General features: G+C 38.0%; 1 pseudogene across 1 annotated transcript; it reads left to right on the forward strand.

The window, feature by feature from the left end:
- Positions 1–5,524: 5,524 nt before the first annotated feature.
- LOC309827089 (RNA-binding protein 3-like) lies at positions 5,525–6,049 on the forward strand (annotated as a pseudogene). The gene has a single exon. The product of its transcript is annotated as an RNA-binding protein 3-like (transcript).
- Positions 6,050–9,596: the final 3,547 nt, after the last annotated feature.

The raw sequence follows: 9,596 nt of genomic DNA on the forward strand, positions 1-9,596 counted from the left end.
AGCTTATTAGGTTTTCTTGAGAAGCACATTAACAGTTAAGAACATAGGATTCTGAGTAACCCAGATTTCACTGAATTGAATAAAATGGCAGGTGAAAAAATTCAGGTTAAGATATGCTGACAACTCTTCCAAGAAGTTTGGCTAAGAGGAGGGAGAGGGGAAAAAAATTAGAAGAGAATGTGAATTTGAAGGAGAAACAAAAAGAAAATAAACATGTATGAGAAAGTAAAAACAGCAAGGTTGAGGTTAAAGATATAGTATTAGGAAGGAATAACTGATTAACAGAAGACTCCAAACCAGCTGGGAAGACATGGAACCCAGAGCCCAGATGGAGGAACAAACCTTAGAAGAATCACGCTGTTCACTGTATCAGAAGGGAAAGAGAAAGTATGATGTCAAGTTAAATTTTAGGTGCGCAGGTGAGAATTAGAGAGTTCCTTTGTCATAGAGTTCATTTCCTACAAAAGTGGGTGGCATGGTCCTATGTGCTTAGCGGCCAAAGTGGCATCATGGAGAAGACAGGACAGTTGGACTGATGAAAAATTAATGTTTTTCCAAGGAGATGAGACGAAAAATGGTGGATAGTGGAGTAGAGGGTATTGCCAAGAAAGCGGTTTTGTCATATATAAATGAGATTAAAAAAAAACTGAAGAGAGGAGAGAGCTAAATAGAAGAGTCATATCACTAACTCCTTCAACTCACTCATTTACTTGACAGGTATCTATCAAGACATACTATGTGCCAAGATCTTAAAGAGTCAAGGGAACAGCAATTTCAGAAGTTAAAGAAGTGAAGTAATATGACCGAAAGCTGGAAAGATAAAGTTATGGTCTGAAAATGAGATTTGAAATCAAGGTTACAGATTTTATCTATGAGGAATGGCTGATATAAGTATCAGAAACAAAAGTGGTTAAAGGAAAAGGTAATGAACTGGTTCAAGTAAATGAAAAGTCCAAGGGATGAGTTAGCTTAATGCCAGAAGACCCAGGGCTCAAATATCAGGACTTGGAATCTCCATGCTTGGGTATAAAACATGGTTTTTTTGGTTTCATTCCCAGGTACAATAGGTGTCAAAGTGTTTCCTACAGAGCAAATGGCCATAGAAACCTTAGCCTCATATCCTTTCAATCACATCCAATGATAAACACCAAGGGTTTTTCCCAACCTTCCACAAATATTCTGTGAAAGAGAAAGATTGGGCCAGCTTAGGTTATGCTAAACTAGTTACTGTTGCTAGTTACTAGCAATACTTTGGCTTCCAAGGGGGTTCTCCAGAAAGAGAACCATCAAGACAAATGGCTCTGGATCTCCAAGGGAGGAGTGAATAAAGTGAAATAGAGGACTGTAGCTAGAAGAATGCAAATGGGATGCTGGAGAAGTAAAGTATGAACTAAAAAGACATAGTTTTTCTATTTCTAATGTTAGTATCTCCTCTTATATGGCCACAAGAATTGATGGCTAACATGGATGGGAGGTAGAAATCATCAGAACTGAGAAATTCAAAGAAGTGTTGGTTCACCGGGTTAGATATTAAAGTCACCTAGGACAGTGGCACATCTTGGGAGAGAGTAGTTCACTTCTATGTGCAAAAGGCTTTTAAAATAAAAGTGAATGAGAAGGCTGATGGTGGGAAATAAGGAAGGTAGAGATGGCAAAGCTAGATGACTCAAGCCTACTATTATTTTTCTAAATAACGTTATATCCCACATACTGTCAAATACCATTTTAATTGATCTTTTAATATTATCCTTGAAAAAATGATTTTGAATTTCTTAGTAACTGACTTGTCTTTTTTTTAATGTTTTAGGAAATTAAAATATAGTGAAAGTACTCAAAGTACTTTCAGATTTAACAATTTACATAATATATATTTAATCCTTGGACTTTTTTTTTTTTTTTTTGGCGGTACACAGGCCTCTCACTGTTGTGGCCTCTCCTGTTGCAGAGCATGGGCTCCAGACGCGCAGGCTCAGCAGCCATGGCTCACGGGCCCAGCCCGGGGCGTGAACCCGTGTTCTCTGCATCGGCAGGCGGACTCTCAACCACTGCGCCACCAGGGAAGCCCTGATCCTTGGACTTTTAATACATTTTTGGACTATTAATACATTTTTGTCCCCTTCCACATTAAAAAAGAATGATTTCTTACTTTGTCATTCTGATTATACACACTCAACTTCAATAACATTTGTTTTTCATTTCCCAGGAATTTTCATGAAATTTCATTCATACTACTACAAGCAATGTGACACTATGTTATATACATGTATACACATATATTAGAAGATTGATATTTGTAAAAAGATATTTTTAAAAAGATTTTTTTTCAAGAATCTAAATAATGGGGGTGGGGGAGAGGGAACTGGATGAAGCCAGTCAAAGGGACAAGATTCTGGTTATAAGATATATAAGTACTAGAGACGTAATATACAACATAAACAACACTGCTGTGTGTTCTATATGAAATTTGTTAAGAGTAAATCCTAACAGTTCTCATAGTAAGAAAAAAACTTTTTTCTATTTCTTTAACTTTGTATCTACATGAGAAGATGATATTCACTAAACTTAATGTGGTAGTCATTTCATGATGTAAGTCAACTAATTATGCTGTATATCTTAAAGTTACAGTGCTGTATGTCAATTATTATCTCAATAAAAATGGAAGAAAAATCTAAATTATTATTATACATTTTAAACAATTCAATAAAATATGTAGAGTTGGCTTTTGTTTGAAAAATAGAAATTATGGGAAATGTAACTCAATTTCAGCTTTCATTAACACTAATACATGTCTAATTTGGAATAATTTATTCTTAGATTCCATGCTTTTAGAAGCAGATATGTGAAGGGAGCAGAATATGCCACCCTAAAATGCATCACTTTAGCAGGTGAATTATTTGGGGCTGAAGGCAGTCAAGACCAGCAGACTCAGGAAGAGCTTTTTACCTCCCTCTTAACTGCCTAAAAGAATTTGGATAGGGGGCTGAATCCAGGAGAGAGCGATTACCAGAGGTAACATTACCTGAAAGACTCCTCTACATAGCAGGGTAAATATCTGATTACCAAACATCTGCTCTTCTCATCCTCCTGTCAATCACCCGTCTCCCCTTTGAAGCCCCAGACCCATATCTCTACCCTTAGCTCAGGATAGCATGTAAGCCTCAACTGGCTGACTGCCTTTAAGTGTCATGTCTTTGTGGGGTTCCCATATGTACATAACTAAATTTGCTTCTTCTGTTAGTCTGTCTTATATCAATCTAATTTATTAGACCGGCCAAAGAACCTAGCAAGGAAAAGTTTTCCATAGTTGCACATTATTCATGTTAATTTTCTAAAAAATTATACTACTGATAGTAAAATATAAGTGCCCAACTCAATAGAACATGAAATGAATCAGCGAAAGAAAAATGTCTCCTTGCTTGTTCAAACAACTTAGATCATTCAAGTAGCATACTACTACAGTTTGTGTGTCTTCTTTTGGCATTATGAAGGAAAATAAACTAGATAGAAATTCAGACAGATACAAGAACATGAGACATCTTGAAGCCATTGAAAGTGAATCCCAGGCATTATGTTATCACAGTGATTTAATGAAGCTATCATTACCGTATCAGAATTCCCATCAGATGCCGATATTTAGACCTCAGAAACGCATGTTTAACAAGGGAAAAAATAAGAACGACTAAGTAAACAAATTTGAGATTGGCACAGAGCTGACATATATTCAAAATTTCATAATGCTTTAATAAAGTAAAGAAAAAGGAAAAAAAACGTTAAAGGCTTTCAGAGTGTATACTACTCAGGTTCTAAGTAAATGAAACTCCTTTTTTGATGTTATTACTTGTTACTGAGTAAATTATTACTTATGCCTCTGCAAAGGCAAGGTATTAAGAGCCATAAGCATCCAATACTTTAAAAATTACTTCTACAATGTTAGATAATTTTTCAAAAGGTATATAAAGACAGGAAATTTCAATTATTAAAAAAAAAAAGAAATGCACGTTTACCTTCTGAATAGTTACAACTGAACGGAGTACTTTTCCCCCTCCCACCTCCTCCTCCCATTCCCTCTCTCATTCTCACTTTCTCCTTCCCTCTTCCCCACTTCCTAAGTGTGGCAGAAAAACAACCTGAAAAAATGCCTTCTCATTATTCTATAGCCACACGTTTTCATTTTTCAAACTCACTATATTTGACAAGAATTAATTTAAATTACACTAATGAATCTGCACTTGTATGAGGAATTATTTTTTGGTTGACAAAATGTTCCTTAAAATAGTAGACAAACAGCACTGTTTTGAGGGAAAACAATAAAGGCTTTCTTTCTAAGTATAAGGGAAACTTAGTCATGAGAAATAGCTGAATTGATTTCCAAAGAGTGATCAAATTCTTCCACTTCTTCAAATAAAATTCCAATGCAGCAGTGCATAAAGAGCTCCCTTGTATCAAAAAATCTAGAAACAATAAATGCTGGAGAGGGTGTGGAGAAAAGGGAACACTCTTGCACTGCTGGTGGGAATGTGAATTGGTTCAGCCACTATGGAGAACAGTATGGAGGTTCCTTAAAAAGCTACAAATAGAACTACCATATGACCCAGCAATCCCACTACTGGGCATATACCCTGAGAAAACCAAAATTCAAAAAGAGTCATGTACCAAAATGTTCATTGCAGCTCTATTTACAATAGCCCGGAGATGGAAACAACCTAAGTGCCCATCATCGGATGAATGGATAAAGAAGATGTGGCACATATATACAATGGAATATTACTCAGCCATAAAAAGAAACGAAATTGAGCTATTTGTAATGAGGTGGATAGACCTAGAGTCTGTCATACAGAGTGAAGTAAGTCAGAAAGAAAAAGACAAATACCGTATGCTAACACATATATATGGAATTTAAGGGAAAAAAATGTCATGAAGAACCTAGGGGTAAGGCAGGAATAAAGACGCAGACCTCCTAGAGAACGGACTTGAGGTTATGGGGAGGGGGAAGGGTGAGTTGTGACAGGGCGAGAGAGAGTCATGGGCATATACACACTAACAAACGTAGTAAGGTAGATAGCTAGTGGGAAGCAGCCGCATGGCACAGGGATATTGGCTCGGTGCTTTGTGACAGCCTGGAAGGATAGGGAGGGTGGGAGGGAGGGAGACGCAAGAGGGAAGACATATGGGAACATATGTTTATGTATGACTGATTCACTTTGTTATAAAGCAGAAACTAACACACCACTGTAAAGCAATTATACCCCAATAAAGATGTTAAAAAAAAAAAAACCACAATCTAAAAAAAAAAAGAGCTCCCTTGTGAGACACTATTTTACTATTGTGCTGTAAGATTATAATCTGCATTAAAGATAGACAAGTTCTTTTTAATATTTCTTTGATAATATCAAAACTGATAGCCACAATTTGTGATATTAACTTCATCTAAAAATGCATTCCAGATACTCCTGTGAATAGGGAAATCTGTGTGAACTATACTCTAGTCTAGCCTACAAAAAGAAATGACAGCCCAGTCTCTCGGCTCCTTGGCGGTAGCTGTCTCTTCAGCCTTTTATTTAATTTCCAGGACTTGAATTTACCGCCATGTCCTCTGAAGAAGAGAAGCTCTGCGTGGGAGGGCTCAACTTCAGCACTGATGAGCAGGCTCTGGGACCACTACAGCAGCTTCAGACCTATTTCTGAGGTGGTTGTTGTCAAGGACTGGGAGACTCAGCGATCCCAGGGTTTTGGCTTCATCACCTTCACCAATCCAGAGCATGCCTCAGATGCCATGAGAGCCGTGAATGGAGAGTCTCTGGACGGTCGTCAGATCCGTGGAGACCACGCGGGCAAGTCGGCCCGGAGAAAAAGAGGGGGTGCCTTTGGGGCCTATGGGCGTGGTCACAGCTACTCTAGAGGTGGTGGGGACCAGGGCTATGGAAGTGGCAGGTATGACAGCCGACCTGAAGGATATGGATATGGAAGGTCCAGAGACTATGGTGGCAGAAACCAGGGTGGTTATGACCACTACTCAGGAGAAAATTACAGGGATAATTATGACAACTGAGATGAGGCATGTACACCTAATGTAGATACACAAGGAATAAAACTTCTTCTGATCCAGCACCATCCCTCCAAATGGTTATATTTATAAAGATTTTTGGAGCTGCACTGAAACATCTGTTTTAGTTACATCAACTTCTTTTTTGGAGTAGAGCTCCCAAGGTAGCTTGTTAAAGACCTTTCATAAAGTTCCATGTGGTTTTTTTTTTTTAATTTTTCTCCCATTTAAAGACAAATTCTGAGACATTTGTGGAGTCTGGATATTTTTTTTTTTTTACCAGTTTTTTAGTTGGGGCTCTCAGGAATGTTGGTTCTAGCAAAAAATGTTTGCCCATACTGATTTTTTAAAGTAATGTGCATCTAGGAACATTTTAAACACCTGTACACAATGTTTAATCGTGATTAGGAAGCAATTTCTAACTGTAACTATAAGAAATGAAGAACATGATTACTTAGAGGTGTTTTTTACTCCAGATCTCTGCCTCGACTATATAGAAGTTTCTTAAAAATATCTGTCTGTCATTTTTTTCTTAATACTGGAAGAAACAAATATTCTGTTGTGTTTCATGTAGCGTTTAGGATGTCTTTCACCAAGTTGATTAAAAAGATGAAATCTGAAAACAAACAAAAAAACAACAAAAAAAAAGAAATGACAGACGGAAGGTCATTAATGCTAAAAAATATGGAGAGGCATTGAGGTTTTTGGTTTTGGTTGTGGTTTTTAACAGAGCATCTATGAATGCATTCATGTCATTTGTCCCAACCTCCAGTTTTGAATTTTTTAGGGGAAGTGTGGAGGAAGATTTGGGCAATAAAGGAGGAAGAGGAAAGGAGGAAATCTAAGTCTCAACCCCATGATCTGCCTCAGTTCCAAGTATACAGATTTTGTTCTTAGTTAGAAACATTTTTCCTCCAAGAGTTAAACATGGTAAAGAAGGTCCACTGGCTAAGAGAAAATGCTTCGGGGCTACAAATGTATTCATTCATTTAACAGCACTTAAGTACCTACTATATGCCGCTCCAGATAAAGCTAGGAAACAAGATCTGCTCTCAAGTAGCTCACTGTCTAAAAAAGGGGTGGGGAGGGCCAGAATATGTACCATGAGGTATGATACAGTCAAATTTCAATAATATATATATGCACTGGTTACTAAGGAAGAACAGGAGTTAGCAACACTGAGGAAGGAAGAAGGTATTCAACTTAGAACAGTGCAAATACCCAGAACTAAAAAGGGTCTTGAATCAAAAAACTCAACAGCAAATACCTTGATATATCTGGAATACAGGACTGTGAGTAAATGCAAAACAATCTGACTGAACAGTAGGTAGGGCTTTTAACACTGTTAAAAAGTTAAGAAATATTATAAACATAAAAATGAGATGCCACTGAAGGATTTTCATATAGTAATAATGCCTATTTTTAAAAAAACACCTAATTCTAGAAGATAAAGCGCAAAGCAAATAAAAATCACATATCATTCTTAAGAAAATTAACTTATATTGCATTTCTATCATAAATACAAAATAAAAACTCCTTTTTTGTAATATGACCACAATACCAATAGCAAACTGAAAAAAAAAAAAGTAAGAATTCCTTAATGACTCAAATACCCAGTTGGTGCTAGAATTCTAAAATAGGGTAAAGATATGACCATAATCGCACTGGCAGTGGTAGAGAGGGGAAAACTGAGGTGGGTGGGGACAAAACAAAACAGCAATATGACTAACTAGAATCCTAGTGCCAAATCCCAGACAAGCAGGTATGCCCAGAAGATGCTTGGCTTCTAGTTAGGAAAGCTTCCAGGCGGGAGTTTACCATTATTCATTCTACTCCATCCATTCACACTAATAGAGTAACTAGTTCTACCTATATTGAAGATGATTAATTTTAACAAAATTCTAGTCAAAAAAATGATTACGCTTTCTAGAAGGGGAACTCATAAAATTCAAATATTAGAAAACAAGAATTCTTAACTCTTGGATCCCCTATATTAAAGTTTGCAAAGTTAAAGTAATTAACTCATATATAATTATGAGTCCTTTTATATAGGAGTATAATAGCTTTTAGGCCGTGAAGCAATGACTAAGTCATTAAAGGGCAATTTCTGACCATTTCAGGTAGGAAGGCAGTTTTTCTCTGAATTACAAAGCAGGGACAGAGACAAGGAGAAGTAAGGGATTCAAGTTCGAAAACTACAGATGTGTAATATTCCTGGTACTGCCCTGTCCAAACTTGGCTGTCTACATTCCCAACTAACCCTGGAACATCTTTTTCAACAGTATTGGACCTCCTGAAGAATAAAATGAGCTCTCCTTTCGTGACGAAGTCTAAGGTAAACTTGGAAACTTGGTAAAGGATACTTCCCACACTCATACCCCCCAGAATTATATGGGCAGAAGAGGGAGGGACCTCTTTTTTAAAATCAAATGCTTACAGAACATTTAGTACTTCTTGAATTTGTAATCTCCGTCCAACTCCCCACTCAGTGAATAAACCAGCTACATCATAAGGCAGCTTTTAGTCCCTGATTCCATCACCAAATTTGCTAGGCTTTTTATTTATTTATTTTTGGCTGCGTTGGGTCTTCGTTGCTCTGTGCAGGGTTTCTCTAGTTGCGGCGTAAAGGGGCTACTCTTCGTTGCGGTTCACAGGCTTCTCATTTCAGTGGCTTCTCTGTTGCGGAACGTGGGCTCTAGGCATGCGGGCTTCAGTAATTGTGGCACTCGGGCTCAGTAGTTATGGCTCGCAGGCTCTAGAGCGCAGGCTCAGTAGTTGTGGCGCACAGGCTTAGTTGCTCCAGGGCATGTGGGATCTTCCCAGACCAGGGATCAAACCCGTGTCCCCTACATTGGCAGGCGGATTCCCAACCACTGCACCACCAGAGAAGTCCCTCACTAGTCTTATAGATACATCAAGGAGTTGATTAAATTCTTAATATCCCATTTTGAAGGATAAAAATTGAAGGAGGTAAGAATATAATATTTAATGAACCCCTTTATGCACCACACACTGTACAGGACATTTTACCTGTTTTATTTCACTTAATGAGCAGACGGCTGATGGTTCTGCCACTGGAATAATTTGATAACAGTAAAAATGTGGTAGAGAATTAAGGCTGAAAGTATCACATATCAAGTAGTATAAAAAGCTGTATGGGGCTTCCCTGGTGGCGCAGTGGTTGAGAGTCCGCCTGCCAATGCAGGGTACACAGGTTCGTGCCCCAGTCCGGGAAGATCCCACATGCCGCGGAGCGGCTGGGCCCATGAGCCATGGCCGCTGAGCCTGCGCTTCCGGAGCCTGTGCTCCACAACGGGAGAGGCCACAACAGTGAGAGGCCCACGTACCAAAAAAAAAAAAAAAAAAAGCTATATGTTCTTCACTCACCTCTTAATTCAATTTATGTTGTGGCACCTAATATGCATATAATGACTTTGTTTTGCTCAATGTAAAGACTACTTTGTCTGAGAGATTTAGTACTGATCCATGTAGAACTATGGTCACTATTGGAATTTGAGTGTCAGTTATTTTTTAAATGTGTAACATTATTGAC

Source organism: Grampus griseus (assembly GCF_964374135.1).
Source record: "Grampus griseus genome assembly, chromosome: 9".
Taxonomy (NCBI): Eukaryota; Metazoa; Chordata; class Mammalia; order Artiodactyla; family Delphinidae; genus Grampus; species Grampus griseus.